We start from the raw sequence: 15783 nt of genomic DNA, 5'->3' as shown, positions 1-15783 counted from the left end.
AGTGTCACTGGCCCAGAGTCACCCCCGTGAGCTTCCAGAGCAGGGGTGTGTGTGTCTGACACGAAAACCTATGCTACATTGGTTAACCAGGAGATGAACAAACTAGGCAGAAGGAAGCTGAAAAAGAGAATAGGGCTCAATCACTCAAGGGTGCCCAGAAATTGTTTTAAAAACTACATTACCGAGGCCCAGATAAGATGGTTCTTCAGCTGTGGCCTGATCTCAGCTTTGCTGAAAAGAAAGCTATGGACTAAAATCGGCATTTTGGAGATATTCCAGTACACATGGAATACTCAGGCTGGAATCTGGGGGGTGGGAGACATACCTTCCACTATGAATTGTTCGCCTATTGGACCCAGTGGTCTAGCAAGGCAGGAAATGGGCACTTCCTGGCAAGGCAGTCCTTCTGCCAGTGTTCTCCAGTTGCTCAAGCCAGCCAAGACCTGTGATGGGAGGGTGTCTCACCAGCACGCTGAAGGAAAGCTCCATTGCAAGCCTACACCTTAGAGGACTGGTGGCCTGATCCCTTAATTTGACAGGGTGCTGAAGGCTCCAGATCCAAGTTGGCATTGGAGACCTCTGTGTGCTGCCAGTCCAGTTTAAATGCTGCTAATCTAGGTTGAGAAGTGGAGCTCTTGCATCCTACCTTGTGGCAAGTGGAGCAAAGGCAGCTCTCATATCTTTGCCAAAGCCCCACTTTTTCATGCCGCTCAGCAACTCTGCCTGGCCTGATGTTCCCAATGAGCATATCTTAGTCAGTAGTTAGTGTTAGGCTAGGATCTGTGCAACCTATGCTTGACCCCCCCCCCCACTCTGCTGTGGAAGCTTGCTGGGTGACCTTGGGCCAGTCATACATACTCAGCCCGACCTACCTCACAGGCATGTATTGAGGATGGAACGGAGGAGAATGATGCAAGCCACTTTGGATCCCCGTTGGGGAGGAAGGTGGGAATAAATAAATAAACCACTTCTGATCACAGTCTTGAAGGGGCTAGCACAGGGAGGGAGGGAACTAGTGCCCAAGATGCTTCTACCAGTTGTGCCACAGCTGGAATGAATGTGTGCAATGGGCATACTTTGCAGTTATCACTGTGGTTCCACTTAATCCTTGCTGATTATTGCACCTGCTGCACAGTCATCTGATTAGAGGATACTTTGTTTAGGCGTATGTAATTGGAGCGGGCAAGCAGTCGTGGAATTCTGCTTGCTCCGTTTGGTCAGTACGGTTATCTTTGCAAGTCTGTACTGAGGAGACACAAGCAGATAACTACACGGCACTGATTGGCTGATCCTTATGACATCACACAGGCAGTTCAAGTGGAATAAAGCTGATTTTTAAAGTATACAGGACTGAACAAGCTGTTAATTAAATCAATTTGCACTGAACTTGTGTGTGTGGAGGGATTACAGTCTGCCTGAATCATTGGGGGTGGGAGTGCGAAGGGAAAGAGGTGAAGATGAAATCAGCATTGGTTTGGGGGGTATCCAAGAAACAAAGCTGGGATGACGCTTACAGCAGGAAATAAGATGACCAACTCCTTTTTTGTAGATACTCCTAGTAAGCCACCTGTGTTTATTTTTTAACAACAGACTTTTAAGTAATACAGTAGCCATGACTGAAGAAGTTCTCCCATTCAAGTATTCATTTGAGGTAGCTCACCAGGCAAAAACAGTGCAATAAAATCATAAAATGCCAAGACACAAACAGCATAAAGCATAATTTAGCAGCTTAAAATGACGTTTGTAAAACAGTCTTCTGGCTAGATGCAGACTATACAAGCAATTTTAAAAGATCCAACCCTTAGTTAAAAGTTTGGATTAAAAAATGTTTTGGCATCTAAAGGAGAGTAAGCCAGGTGATCTTCAACATGGAGGGCATTCCAGAGGTGGTGCTGTGAGGTGCGTACATGGCTCTGAGCAAGTCATGGCTCTCCAGCTTCTATACAGGTGGAATGATACTGGTCTCTCTTTTAAGATCATGGTACAAGTTGCAACAAGATATGAAGTTGTTTGAATACTGTAAAGCACTATACAAATGTAAAAGTATTCCTGGCTGGCCCACTAGGACTTTTTGTTTTGTTAACGGGCTCTAAAGTAGGTCTCTTTCATGCTGAAAGTATAGACAGATAAGTAAGTTTGTAGGCTTAAGTCATATCGACTAACCAGATGACCTTGGTTCAAAATTTGGCAATGAATAAATAATAGAATTGCATTTACTGCAGGTTTGAGCTCGCCAGCCTGGCACACTCAATTTGCATTAACTAGGAAAGGCTTCTGCTGTTCCTATTAGTGAGCCAGCATGGTGTAGTGGTTAAATGTGGCGCACTCTAATCTGGAGAACCAGGTTTGATTCCCTGCTCCTCCACATAAAGCCTGCTGGGTGACCTTGGGCCAGTCACAGTTCTCTCAGGACTCTCAGCCCCACCTACCTCATAAGGTGTCTGTTGGGGGAGGGGAAGCCGCTTTAAGACTCCTTTCGGTAGAGAAAAACGAGTTATAAAAACCAACTTGTCTTCTGTGCTTGCTTTCATTGAGGGTAGTTTTACTGAAGTTAGCTGCGTTGTCCATCCACAGTGGCTGAAAACCTAGCCTGGTTACCAACAAGACAGTTTCACAATTTAACTGATCTCGAGCACACATCACGGATAACCAAAGCTCTTCTACATGCCCTAAAAGTCGTATCCTTGGAGTCCTAGAACACACTGGGTGTTGTTTTGTTGCTGGCTAATTTCTTTGCTAGATTTAAATGGGTGTTTATTAGTGCTGTTTGGGGTTTTGTATAGAGGTTTGCCAGCTGAGGGTTCACCTCATACATCTTATGATGGTCTCCAGTTCACAAGAGCTTGTGCTGCAGTACCAATAAATCAGCCTGAAAGGTTCAATAGGACTCCTATTGCATGTGTCGCAACAGACAACGCTTTACATCTGAAATGTAAAGATTTATGGATGTTTCTTAAGTGCGGGTTGGTGCAGGCCCTGCTGAGCCTTCTCCTGCCCTTGCAATATGAGAGCAGTACTCTTGGCACTGTTTCCACATTCCTAATGCAAAAAAAAATAAATAACAGTTTGCAGGGGTTAAATTCAAAAAGTTGAAGGCAGTACGAGCTCTGCCTTCGATCTACCTTTTTTAAAGGAGAGGCTTTCGCGAAGTAATTGCTGCGACGCGTTCCCACGCTGCGAGTTGTCACCGCAAACCAACACTCTTAATCCACGTTTAAGAGGGGAAACAGGAAATCCGGGCTGCAGACAAAGGAATGGCCACTCTAGCAATCGTCCCCCCTCTATGGCTGGGAAAGGGCGCGTTGGGGCCGGGAGAAGGCAGGTGCCGCGCGTGCGCACTGGGAGTCGCCCAAAGCGGCGCTTGGAACGCCGGCGAGGCCAAAGGGGGCAAGAATCGAGACCGCCGTCGCGTTCTGCCCTCACTTCCGGTCCCCATAGGGCCGCCGCGACATGCGGGTTCGAAGGCGGGTGCAGCGCAAATGCGGGTAAACACGAAAGCCCCCACACACACACGCCGCCGCCGTTTCCTCCTACGCCCCCTCACTGCCCTTGCGGTAACTCTCCCTTCTTGCGCAGGGCCGGCCTCCGCCTCTCGCTCTTCGACGGGGAGCCGGAAGTGTCTGCGAAGGTTCTGGGCGACGCCGGGAGAGGCGGGACGTTGGAGGCGCATGCGCAGAAGCGGGGAGCGGTCGAGCCGGCTCTGAAGGAAGGTGGAGGAGAAGGCAGGAAGCGGCGCGGCGGCGGCGGCGCCATGAGGGCCGGGCGGGGGCTCCCACGGTGAGCGAGGGGGGGGGGGGAGCCGCCGGCGAGGGCCCCCCACCCCCAAGGCCCCCGGTCCTCCCCGGCGAGAGGCCCGCCGCGGGGTCCCTCCCCGGGGACCCGGAAACGCCCCGGGGCATCCAAGGGGAGACGTGCGGGCCTGGGCGCTCCGCGAAGGGGGCGGTTATGCAAGGCCTCGGGGTGGGGGTGGGGGAAGCCCCCCCCCATCTCAGTCTCCCGTGTCTCCACCCTGTCCAGCTGGGGTGCTCCCTTCTTTACCCCCCCACCGGTGGGTCCTGAGCCTTCACTCCCCCCCCCCGACTCAGGAGATGTCGTTATGGGCCTGGACCCACACAATTGGGGGGGTGCACAGGTGGGTGGCAGCTCTCGGTGCGGGGAGGGGGCTTTTGCAAGGAGCCTGTGGCCTTTGCTTGGTGAGCCAGGTAGGGGAGTGTGCCCCCCCCCCCATGGTCCTTGATCTGGGAGAGTGTCATCTCTTTGCGTGATTCACAGTGGGTCGCCGTGTTAGTCTGTCTGCAGTAGTCGAAAAGGGCAAGAGTCCAGCAGCACCTTAAAGACTAACAACACTATTTTCTGGCAGGGTGTGAGCTTTCGTGAGCCACAGCTCACTTCTTCAGATAGTAGAAAAGAGCAAGAGTCCAGCAGCACCTTAAAGACTAACAACACTATTTTCTGGCAGGGTAGGAGCTTTCGTGAGCCACAGCTCACTTCTTCAGATAGTAGAAAAGAGCAAGAGTCCAGCAGCACCTTAAAGACTAACAACACTATTTTCTGGCAGGGTATGAGCTTTCGTGGGCCACAGCGTGAGCTGTGGCTCACGAAAGCTCATACCCTGCCAGAAAATAGTGTTGTTAGTCTTTAAGGTGCTGCTAGACTCTTGCTCATCTCTTTGCGTGTTTGCAGAGGGTGTATATAGAGAAGTCTTCCACCTGGTATTTTAGCTCCCTGGGCCAGACCCCACCCAGCCTCGCCTGCCTGGAGTCCTTGGCATGAGAGAGACTCTTCCCAAATCCAGCCCTTCGATTCAGAGACTTGCAGGCAAGGGCTTGGAGAGAGCCTGCGTGGTGTAGTGGTTAAGAGCGGTGGTTTGGAGCGGTGGACTCTGATCTGGAGAACCGGGTTCGATTTCCCACTCCACACGAGCGGTGGACGCTAATATGATGAACTGGGTTGGTTTCCCCACTCCTACACATGAAGCCTGCTGAGCTAGTCACAGTTCTCTCTGAACTCTCTTAGCCCCACCTACCTCACAAGGTGTCTGTTGTGGGGAAGGGAAGGTGATTGTAATCCAGTTTGATTCTCCCTTAAGTAGTAGACAAAGTCAGCATATAAAAAAACCCAACTCTTCTTCTAAAAAGCAGAAACGTCAGACTTCGGGGGGGGGCTGACATTTCCCCTCTGCTGTGCTTTCTCAGCCCAGCCCCCCCCCCAGATGTGCCTTGAGGCAGGAATTCAGGTGCACTGACGTCAGGCCCCCACCTGGTCAACTTGGCAGTGGGCTGACTTGGCACACACTCCTGGCTCAGCCCTTTTAGCACAGAGACACTTGACTGGGCTGTGGGTTTGGGGATGGAGTTGAAAAGAGACCTTTGCTGAGTCTTCTGTGGAGCTGAAGATGCTTTCTGAGACCAAAACAACAGTTTGGTGGCTTCTGAAAGGAGAACAGATTTATTCTGGCATGAGCTCTCATGGGCTGAACCCCACTTGGTCAGATGTGTGAAGACCACAGAGTCTGAGGTTGCTGTATCTTTCCCGGACCTGAGAGAGTAGATTTGGCTGAAAGTGTGCAAAACACATGTTCCCAGTTTGCTAAATCTCAGTGGATGTTCTGTTGACCCGATTTCTGAGCCTGCCCTGGCTTGATTGCTGTTTTCATGATGCTAATTTAGCTAACACAAATGAGAGGCTGAGATTACACTTAGGTCAGTCAGGGCAAAATATACTTTTCCCCTGCTCAAAGTATCCATCTTTAAGTTTAATTAAAAAGGAGGGGGGGAGTCGTTGAAGCCAAAATGTGTGGAATTCCATGGCTGCTTTCCTTAGGGGAATTGAAGGATCTCTAATCAAATGGCTGCTTCCATTCTAGACTTTGCTGGCTGGTCTTTTTTGCCTTTAGCTTGGAAAACCAGTTCAGATTCTCATCTCCACCAAGGAAGTTTCCTTCCTCGGGCGTACTGCTAGGCCTAGGAAAACATTCAAAATTGGGTCCCTAGGGTACTTGGACATTGGGTTCTGTTACAGATAAATTTTAATCGTTTCTGAGAACTAGACAGTGCCGTAAAAATGTGAGACACACAAAGCAAGATGCCTCTAGGCCAGGTGTTCAACCAGGTGTGGGAGGAGTCCTTTCAAGGGCAGCAATTGCCCTTGCCTGCATGGTGTTCTGGTGATTTTCCTATCCTTTCCAGGTTTATTGGTGTTGGGGCTGTCATGGTGTGCAGTGTTAGAGGACATGCTCCATTTGGGTGTCGCTGGGAAGATTCAGGATGTCATAGGAAGTCACCTGTCCTTTTTCTTGATGCTGAGGGGTTGAGTCCTTGGTAACCGGCATTTAACATGATCAGTAAGGATTGATAGCAGTCATTAGTAATGTAATATCAGTGTAGTGGCCCTTATTAACGAAATCTGAAGGGTGTCCAGTTTAGTTAAGGTCATAATGAGGTCTGTCTGTCATACCCAAAGTTTGCAGCTGCTTGCCCGATAATTTTCAGACTGCAGTCTGGCAAGCAATAATCTGCTCAGCATGTCTGGCATTAACATGCATATGGCTAGTTTTTAGACCCTGTAATCCGTTTTTTTTAAGACTCATCTGTGTTCAAGGATGTCCACACATTTGGGCATCCATGACATACTTTGACATTCTGAATTTTCTCCCCAGCCCAGGCCATATAATTGTAATTCTCTCTAGAATTCTTTTGATCATATTTGCCGGAAATGTGCGTTGGTAAGACCTTATTTTCCTAAGGAAGTGCATGTAGCTACAGTATCTTTGTGAATATTGGTGAATGCTTTGGATAGTGCTTGGAATCTGCCCACTGGCCAGAGTGGGGGAAAATATTTTTAGATACCAGTGTCAGAGTGTCAGAGACTAGAAAAGAATCATGATTACACCAAGCTTCTAGTTGGTGTAATCATGATTCTTTTCTAGTCTTTGTGAGAAGTATAATTTTCAGAAAGTTAAAGCTATCTGCTGGTGGCGATGGCTGCCTGGCTTTCAGGGGGTGCAGCTCTGTGCATCAGTGTGTTTTAGAGCAGTAGCAGATTGTGAATACTTTGATCGAGGCCCACAGTCTCTTGCGGGAATTTCAACTTTGTATGGTTTGCCAGGCACCTATGCAATTTTTGTTTGTCCTACTGGCTGTCTAAACTTGAAGTGTCCATCAGCAAAGTCCAACTCCCCCTTGCCTAGCATATCATAGGTGAGCATGGAATCCCAGTGGGCAGTAGCCCAGAGCACTACTTTTAGGTTTTCGATTAGTAATGCAAACACTGCTTGGCTTCATTGCCCTTTGGCTGAATTGCTTCTACTGTGACCAAAGGCCTATGAAGCGAGGAAGTCAGTTGAGGCTTGTAGGCGGAGATAGGCGAATAATAAATATCTTACGACCTTTGGTTGTCAGCAAATAAATGGTGGTATTGGCTTCAGTAAACATCACAGGAAAAAAAGTGGGACTCACGCTAAATGCTCTGGTTCCTTTCCTTCCCCCTCCCCTTGCAAAAACAACAAATGTGTATTTTCTCTCTTAGATCTGGTTTCTTTAACAAGCCTGATAAATTAACTTCATTGCGAATTCAGGTCCCTCCTTTCCTCTGTTACATTCTGATCCTCTGTTACATTCTGATCCTATGGGGAGGGGCTATGGCTCAGTGGTAGGGAATGTCCAGCAAGTATGTCACTTTTCTAAAGAATTTTCTTGTCTCTCTCTCTCCCCCCCTCTTCCATTTCAGTCCGGTGTATCATCTTTCCTTTGTCACAACTTTCCTTTTCTGTTCTCCACTCTTTGATGCAAGATACACTTTTGTGGATGGTCCCAGAGGAGGAGATTAAACTCTGTTCTCTCTCTGTCACACCAGTTATCACTAAATAACCATTGGGTAACAAGCAAAGAGGAAGAATGTCTAGGTACCATAATTGTGGTGTTGAGGGGGGGAAATTTCAGAGGCCTGTAAGTGTAACCAGGTACCTGAGTGCAGACCCTTTTATTGGTCTGTTTCCTTTAAGGCGTTAACTGCACAATTCATTTAATATTTTGGAATCTTGGAGAACTGGTTTGGCTGAAGGGCAGTGTAGAAATAATATTTTGTCAGGGCTGTCTGCTAAGCTTTTCTGAAATTTAGCTTTTTCTACCCTCCTGGCCTTTAAAGTCTGCTTGCTTGTATGTTAATAAGGTTGGTCGGTTAACAGTAGTGTTTTTTAGGCACCTTGCCTTCAAAGAGTGCTTTTCCATTTCGACAGAAGAATTCGGGTCACATTCTAGGTATTACACCTGAATTGTCCTGGGCATTCATCCAGCCTGATCACCCTGTGTGGACTTGAGAACTCACCGCACCCCAACACGCTTCTGAAGCTCTGTCCTGGAGGGAACGCTCCATGTCTTCTGGTTGATTTCATTTGGGTTGAGGTTTTCCTGCTAAGCTTTCGGGGAACCCAGAATTCTCACAAAGAATTGGGCTGCTTGAAGTTGCTGCCTCATTTGGCATCAATGTGGCGTGCTCTGCCTGAAATTTCTTTTAAAACATAATCCGTGGAAATGACCAAATGGTGCTTTTGACAAGAGAGTAGCCCCTCAAAGCTATTTTCGGTTGCATTATCAGTTTATTTTGACTGGGGAAGGCGAACTGCTAAGCCACATGCAGCATTACTTAAGCGCCGTTGTCTCGGATAAAGGAGCTTGTGATCTCTGCCTGGGGCTCCAGCATGAAAAGTCTTCCTGTGTTTTTTCTCTCTCATGTGATCTGCAAAAGTCCCGATGAATGGAGACCTCGCAGATATTTCCTCTCCTGGCAAGTTATGTGTCTCCTCGAGACAATGGGTGGGGGTAGAAAATACCGCAGCCGTGCTCTGCTCCCAGGGCACGTTTGTTGCGATGTCTTGGTGTGTGGGATGGGGTCAGATGGGCCTTCCTTTCTCCTCTACTTGGGCCTGGGTGTTCTTGTTCTAAATCTGCCAGGGGGGCTTCTGTTCACGCAATATTTTCTTTCTGAGGTGGACTGGACTGGTGGCAGCCGATGATGCTCGTGTTCACTTGACTGTGGCCATGTGAGGCAGAAGCGGGCCGCGGGCTTGCTCTCTGCCTAGCTTACTGCTTATTTTTACAAACATTTATTTTCCATAAAGTATGTGATAGGGCAAAGGAGGTATGCTTCTGGTGCTCCGGCCCTTGACCTTCGCTGAGATTTTACGTAGGCTCTTAATTTAATAATAGTGTTCTTTCTGCTTCTGAATGGCCCATGGGTCGAAATAAAGGCTGGCTGACCTCTGCAAGTTTTGGTCAGCCACCCGCAGGCCTCCATAAGCTGTGCACCACTTCAGGCATGCTTTCAAGCCCGTCAGGGCCGGGAGCTTTAATGGAAATGGTGCCATTCTGCCCTGTACATTCTTATGTTCTGCACCGCAGTCCCTTCCTTTCTCGAGGAGCTGAACTGGATAGCAGTGGAGATGAGAAAATGGCTTTTCTCGTCAGTAGCTGCCTTGCTTATTTTCAGGTGGTTGAATGTAGATGGCCCCGTCACAGGAGCCGGCTGAAGATCAGCCTAGAGGGCCACTCTTGCTCCCACAGTGTAGTAGGTTGAGCTCTTTTTGAAGGTGAGAGCGGTGAACAATTTGAAATACAGGTTGAGCATCCCTTATCCTAACTGCTTGGGAACCAAAAGTGGTCCGTATTTTGGATGTTTCCGTATTTTGGAATATTTTGGAATTTTTGCCTTTTCATACTGAGATGTCTTGGGGATGGGACCCATGTCTAAACACAAAATTAATTTATGTTTTATATACATTTTATATGCGTAGCCTGAATGTAATGTTTAAAATATTTTAATAATTTTGTGTACTCGGTGGCACTACTGAGGGCCTGTGAGTAATGCCGGCTCAAAAGGTCAGGTTTTCGGATCAGTCCTGATATCGGATGTCCGGCTAAGGGCTACTCAGCCTGTATCTGATGAAGCCTTATTGTGTGTAAAGTGCCTTCAAGTCGCAGCTGATTTGTGGCGACCCCACAGGGTTTTCAAGGCAAGAGACCAACAGAGGAGCTTTGCCATTGCCTGCCTCTGCGTAGCAGCCCTGGGCTTCCTTGGTGGACTCCCATCCGAGTATTAATCAGGGCTGTCCCTGCTCAGCGTTTGAGATCTGAAAAGATCAGGCCAGCCTGGGCCATCGAGATGAGCAGAAGCCTTATTAGTCTACATAAATTAATTCTGGGGACTGTCTGGCTTGTGGGTCCGAAGTGAGATCATTACTTGGCTTGGACAAGAGAGAACTAAGATAAGAAGAAGAGTTGTTTTTTATATGCCGACTCTCTCTACCACTTAAGGGAGAATCAAACTGGCTTACAATCACCTTCCCCTCCCTTCAACAGACGCTCTGTGAGGTAGGTGGGGCTGAGAGAGCTCTGTGACTAGCCCAAGGTCACCCAGTTGGCTTCATGTGGAGGAGTGGGGAAACCAACCTGGTTCACCAGATTAGCATCCGCCGCTCATGTGGAGGAGTGGGGGAATCAAACCCGGTTCTCCAGATCAGACTCCACCACTCCAAACCACCGCTTTTAACCACTTCACCACGCTGGCTCTCCTACACCACGCGGGCCAAACTGGCGGTATTGGTGGATGAACATAAACAGGTTGCTTCTGAATCGGGGAGTGCTGCATTTCAGTTGCAGCTAGTTTATATGCTGGCCCCTTGTTTAGACTCTCTTGTCCTGTCCATACTAACTGTAACATCCAGGTTGGACTACTGTAACACTCTTATCTGTGGGGCTGGGACACTTCCTTTGGCACAAGATGTGGCAGCGAGACTCATGTCTGGGGCCAGTCCCTTGGTCAGCGCTCCCATCAACGACACTGGTTACCTGTTTGCTTTTGTGCCCCATTCAAAGTGCCAGTTGTCACCTTTAAGTCCACCTCTGGGTATACTCCCATGCACCAGTTGCGATGTTCAGACAGCCTTCTTCTTGAGATCCCTCCTGTCGGGCCTGTCTGTTCGGCCAGGAGGGTCTGTTTTTTGTGTGTCAGGACCTGTCCTTTGGAATGGTTTACCAGCATGCATATGGGCAGTGCTTTTGCTTCCTGCTTTCGAGAAGGTGTGCAAAAGTGTTATTTCAAAGGACATTTGGTGGAACGCCTAGCCTTGCTGTTTTTCTTGTGGATTACCTGTTATGTTGGGCTTTATTTGTTAGCCGTGTTGTGTCTAAGGAGATAAGTTATAAATGTTTTAATTAAATATGGGAAGAAATAGTTGCTGTCCTGGGTGTTGTGCTCTTGAAATGTGGACAAAAGAGTTGCAACAAGATAATGGATGGGAAGAACTTTGCATGCTTGCAAGCAATATGCAAACTCTAGTCATTATTGAGGGAAGGGCCCTGACTCAATGGCAGGCAGGTTTGATTACTGGAATCTCAAGTGTTGGGAAAGGCCTTTTTCTGCAGAGATTCTGGAAAAAACACTGCCAGTCACAGTGGACGCTACTGAGCTTGACTGGACCAATGGTCTGCATCTTATAAGACAGCTTTGTGTGCTCCTAAGGTGTCTCAAAAATAGTAAGAAGGAATATTCAGGCATGTTGGGAAGTTTGTTCAAATCTTTCTTTTGGTCAAAAGCAACTTGGAGATTATTTTGAGTGGAAGATAGTCGAGTGGGAGAACAAAGCATCTGTGGTGCCACATCTGCTTTGCCAGTTTGTGATGGTATCAGGATGCAAGGACACAGAGCAGTGAAAAGATATCTCTTGAATATTTAACACATAGTTAAATTGTGGAACTCCCTGCCCCAGGATGTGGTGATGGCTGCCAACTTGGAAGGCTTTAAGAGGGGAGTAGACATGTTCATGGAGGAGAGGGCTATTCATGGCTACGAGTAAAAATTGATACTAGTCATGACACATACCTATTCTTTCCAGGATCAGAGGAGCATGCCTATTATATTAGGTGCTGTGGAACACAGGCAGGATAATGCTGCTGCAAGTCATCTTGTTTGTAGGCTTCCTAGAGGCATCTGGTTGGGCCACTGTTGGACTTGATGGGCCTTGGTCTGATCCAGTTTGGCTTTTCTTATGTTCTTATGAATGGAACATTGGGGTTCAGAGTGCTAGAAGTCAGTGTTCGGTTTACATGGAGCGGCTCTGTAGACGGTAAAATGGCAGTAGCTGTCTCTCAGGATGTTGACTGAATGCAATAACCCAGGGGAGGGGAGGGCCCAGATATGAAAGTATGTAATTTGTGTCTAAATACAGTTTTGTTATTTGCTTGTGTCTTACTATTCTTGCACATCCTTTAAAGCGGCATTTATCTCAACAGCTCATCACAGATTATTCTTTTGCTACACCTGCTTTGTTGCTTCTGCCTAGATGGTCTTTATGTAGGATTCATTTTTTGACTGCCCTGAAATATGACGTGGATGAAACGCACCTGCAGTGAATTCAAAGCAGGATAGCTCTAGGTTGCTGTGGGTTGCTTCACAGCATAGATGGGAGCTCTCCGCATCTTGGAACTCATGGCACAAAGAAGCTAGAATGTGGCCAGGTGCATACTTCTGTTGTGGTTGGTAGTTTGAAACACAGAGCGGGTTTAGAGAGATAGAAACCTCTGCTGTGTTACCATGGAGTTCACACTTGACCCGACTCCTGTGCAAGCGGACCTCAGCAAACGCGATCTGTAGGCAGCAAGAGCCAATCTCCTAATTGCTCAGACCACAAAGTATCCTGGCCTGGAAACTTTCATAGGTCTTCTTGTGTGGCCTGCTGCTGTTTTCTGTTGCTCCAGAAGGTCGGACCAGAACCAGCGGGTTGAAATTAAATCAAAAGAGTCTCCGTCTAGACATTAGGAAGAACTTTCTAACAGTAAGTGGGGTTCCTCAATGGAACAGGCTTCCTCGGGAGGTGGTGAGCTCTCCTTCCTTGAATGTTTTTAAGCAGAGGCTAGATGGCCATCTGTCAGCAAAGCTGATTCTATGACCTTAGGCAGATGATGAGAGGGAGGGCACGTTGGCCATCTTCTGGGCATGAAGAAGGGGTCACTGGGGGTATGGGGGAGTAGTTTGGAATTTCCTGCATTGTGCAGGTTGTTGGACTAGATGACCCTGGTGGTCCCTTCCAACGGTATGATTCTATAAGCCTTCCTGTGTGGCCTGGCTGCTTATTTTATCTGTTTTTTAAAATACTGCACCACCTTTCTGCCACTCAACTTCAGCTAAACACGCATGAACACACATGAAGCTGACTTGTACTGAATCAGTCCCCTGGTCCATCAAAGTCAGTATTGTCTACTCAGACTGGCAGTGGCTTTCCAGGATCTCAGGTAGAGGTCTTTCACATCACCTACCTGCCTAGTCCCTTTAACTGGAGATGCCAGGGATTGAACCTGGAACCTTCTGCATGCAAAGCAGATGCTCTACCACTGAGCCACAGACCTTCCCCAGGGTCTTTCAGCTTTATATTCCACACCAGCAGTGATTTCCACCCCAAAACTAATTGGGTACCCCAGAAGATCATTGACCCCAGTGAAATGTGTTCTTTAAATGTAGCAAACTTGTCTTAACAAACTGTTTTCCAGGTTTTGAACCGTTTGCAATTTCAAAGAAAATACTTGGCAGCCCCATGAATAATGCATTAGTCCAGGGGTCCCCAGCGTAGTGGGCATGGACACCATGGCGCCCACCAATACCTTTCCTGGTGCCCCAAGTGTTTTTAGAAAGTGGGTGGGGACAGGTGGGGCTTTTGCTCAGCAAGTCTTCTTATGGGCCACTGGAGGTTTGATTGGTTGTGCAGATTTTTGAAAAGGTTGCTTTGGCAGCAGCTGCCATCACAGCACGAGGATCTTCTCTATGTGACTGAAGGTAAGCTGTCGCAGCCATTTTCTGGCTGCGCCTACCATGCTGTGGCAGAATTCCAAAGGGGCCTGCAGGCCCCCACATTCATCATTACTAAAGCATGGATGAGCGTAGCAAAATCATATTTTCTCAGGAGGGCTGTAGCTAGCATACCCACTCTATTGCTGTGCCATAGCCTTTCCAAGTGGCATTGCCTTGCTTTGCTTCATGCTTTGGATCACATGTGGGATCCATCACCATCTCCAGACAGGAAGCTTGTTGGGGGAGTGCAACAGCATTACTTAACATCACCTCACGCTCAGGTAAACTACCTATCAACAGCACCTCCATCTTTGGCGTTTGTTTATTAAACTTTATCTGGCCCATTTCTGACTCTAGCCACTTAGTTGGAACTTCTTCTGCCTCAGCTGGATTAGATGGAAGGGAGAAATAGAGTTGAGTGTCATCTGGACATCAATGTCGCCTTTCCCCAAACCTCTGAACAAAGTCTTTCAGCAGCTTCTTGTAGGATATGGGGCAAATAAAATTACTTAGCATAAATGCCATGATGTACGAGTCCCGTGGCGCTGAGTGGTAAGCTGCAGTACTGCAGTCAAAAGCTCTGCTCACGACCCGGGTTTGATCCCGACGGAAGTCGGTTTCAGGTAGCCGGCTCAAGGTTGACTCAGCCTTCCATCCTTCTGAGGTTGGTAAAATGAGTACCCAGCTTGCTTGAGGTAGAGTGTAGATGACTGGGGAAACCACCCTGTAAACACAGTCTGCCTAGTAAAGGTTGTGACGTCTCCCCATGAGTCAGTAATGACCTGGTGCTTGCACAGGGGACTACCTTTGCCTTTTAAATGCCATGATGCACTGTGCAAAGTGGCACTTAATTCTGGGATTGAACTGCCCTGTCAGGTATGAGTGGGATCACAGTGCCGGCAACTCCCAACACAACCAGACAACTCACAAGAATACTGTGGTGTCAGATCACCTGAGAGGTCCACGCAGATCAACCGGGCGACATTCCCCTGTCTTTCTGCTTGTGCCTGTTTTCCAAAGACAGCCTCAGTCCTTCATGTAGGTTGGAAGCCAGATTGTGGAGTGGGTCTAATTACTTCATCCAGGCATCCTATTCTGCAGTTCCCTCCTTTGGCACACACCACTGATTCAAGATTTATTTGATTCCTTCCTTGCCTTTTAATCTAAAAATATCTCCACAAAGACTGACAGCATAGCTGTTAAATGGAGATTTTTCATCCCTTCTGACATAAGTGTGTAAAGTGCTGTCAAGTCACAGTTGTCTTATTGCAACCCAGTAGGGTTTTCAAGACAAGAGATTAACAGAGGTGGTTTGCCATTGCCTTCCTCTGCCCTGGTATTCCTTGGTGGCCTCCCATCCAAGTACTAACCAGGGTTGACCCTGCTTAGCTTCTGAGATCTGACGAGATCAGGCTAGCCTGGGCCATCCAGGTCAGGGCTCCCTTCTGACATAGCAACATAGAACACAAGAAAAGCCATGCTAGATCAGACCAAGGTCCATGAAGTCCAGCAGTCCATTCACATAGCGGCCAACCAAGTGCCTCTACGAAGCCCACAAACAAGACAACTGCAGCAGCATTATCCTGCCTGTATTCCACAGCACCTAGCATTATAAGCGGGCTCCTCTGATCCTGGAGAGAATAGGCATGCATCATGACCAGCATCCACTAGTAGCCATGAATAGCCCCATCCTCCATGAACGTGTCCACTCCCCTCTCAAAGCCTTCCAAGTTGGCAGCCATCACCACATCCTGGGGCAGGGAGCGCCACAATCCAACCATGCATTGTGTGCAGAAATACTTCCCTCCATCTGCCTTGAATCTTTCACCCTCCAGCTTCAGCAGATGACCCTGCGCTCTAGTATTATGAGAGAGGGAGAAAAGCCTCTCCCTGTCCACTCTTCCCACACTATGCACAATTCCATAGACCTCCTTCATGTCTCCT

General features: G+C 48.0%; 1 protein-coding gene across 1 annotated transcript in view; it reads left to right on the top strand.

The window, feature by feature from the left end:
* Positions 1 to 3659: 3659 nt before the first annotated feature.
* FAM222B (family with sequence similarity 222 member B) overlaps positions 3660 to 15783 on the top strand; it is a 34584-nt gene continuing 22460 nt past the window's right edge. The window contains exon 1 of the mRNA XM_056865166.1: positions 3660 to 3777. The gene's annotated coding sequence lies outside the window, so the exon portion shown is untranslated. The remainder of the gene's footprint in view (positions 3778 to 15783) is intronic.

This window comes from Euleptes europaea, chromosome 19, assembly GCF_029931775.1.
Source record: "Euleptes europaea isolate rEulEur1 chromosome 19, rEulEur1.hap1, whole genome shotgun sequence".
In the NCBI taxonomy this organism is placed as follows: domain Eukaryota; kingdom Metazoa; phylum Chordata; class Lepidosauria; order Squamata; family Sphaerodactylidae; genus Euleptes; species Euleptes europaea.
The sequence above is the reverse complement of the archived record's forward strand: the minus strand, read 5'-3'. Positions and strand labels throughout refer to the sequence as shown.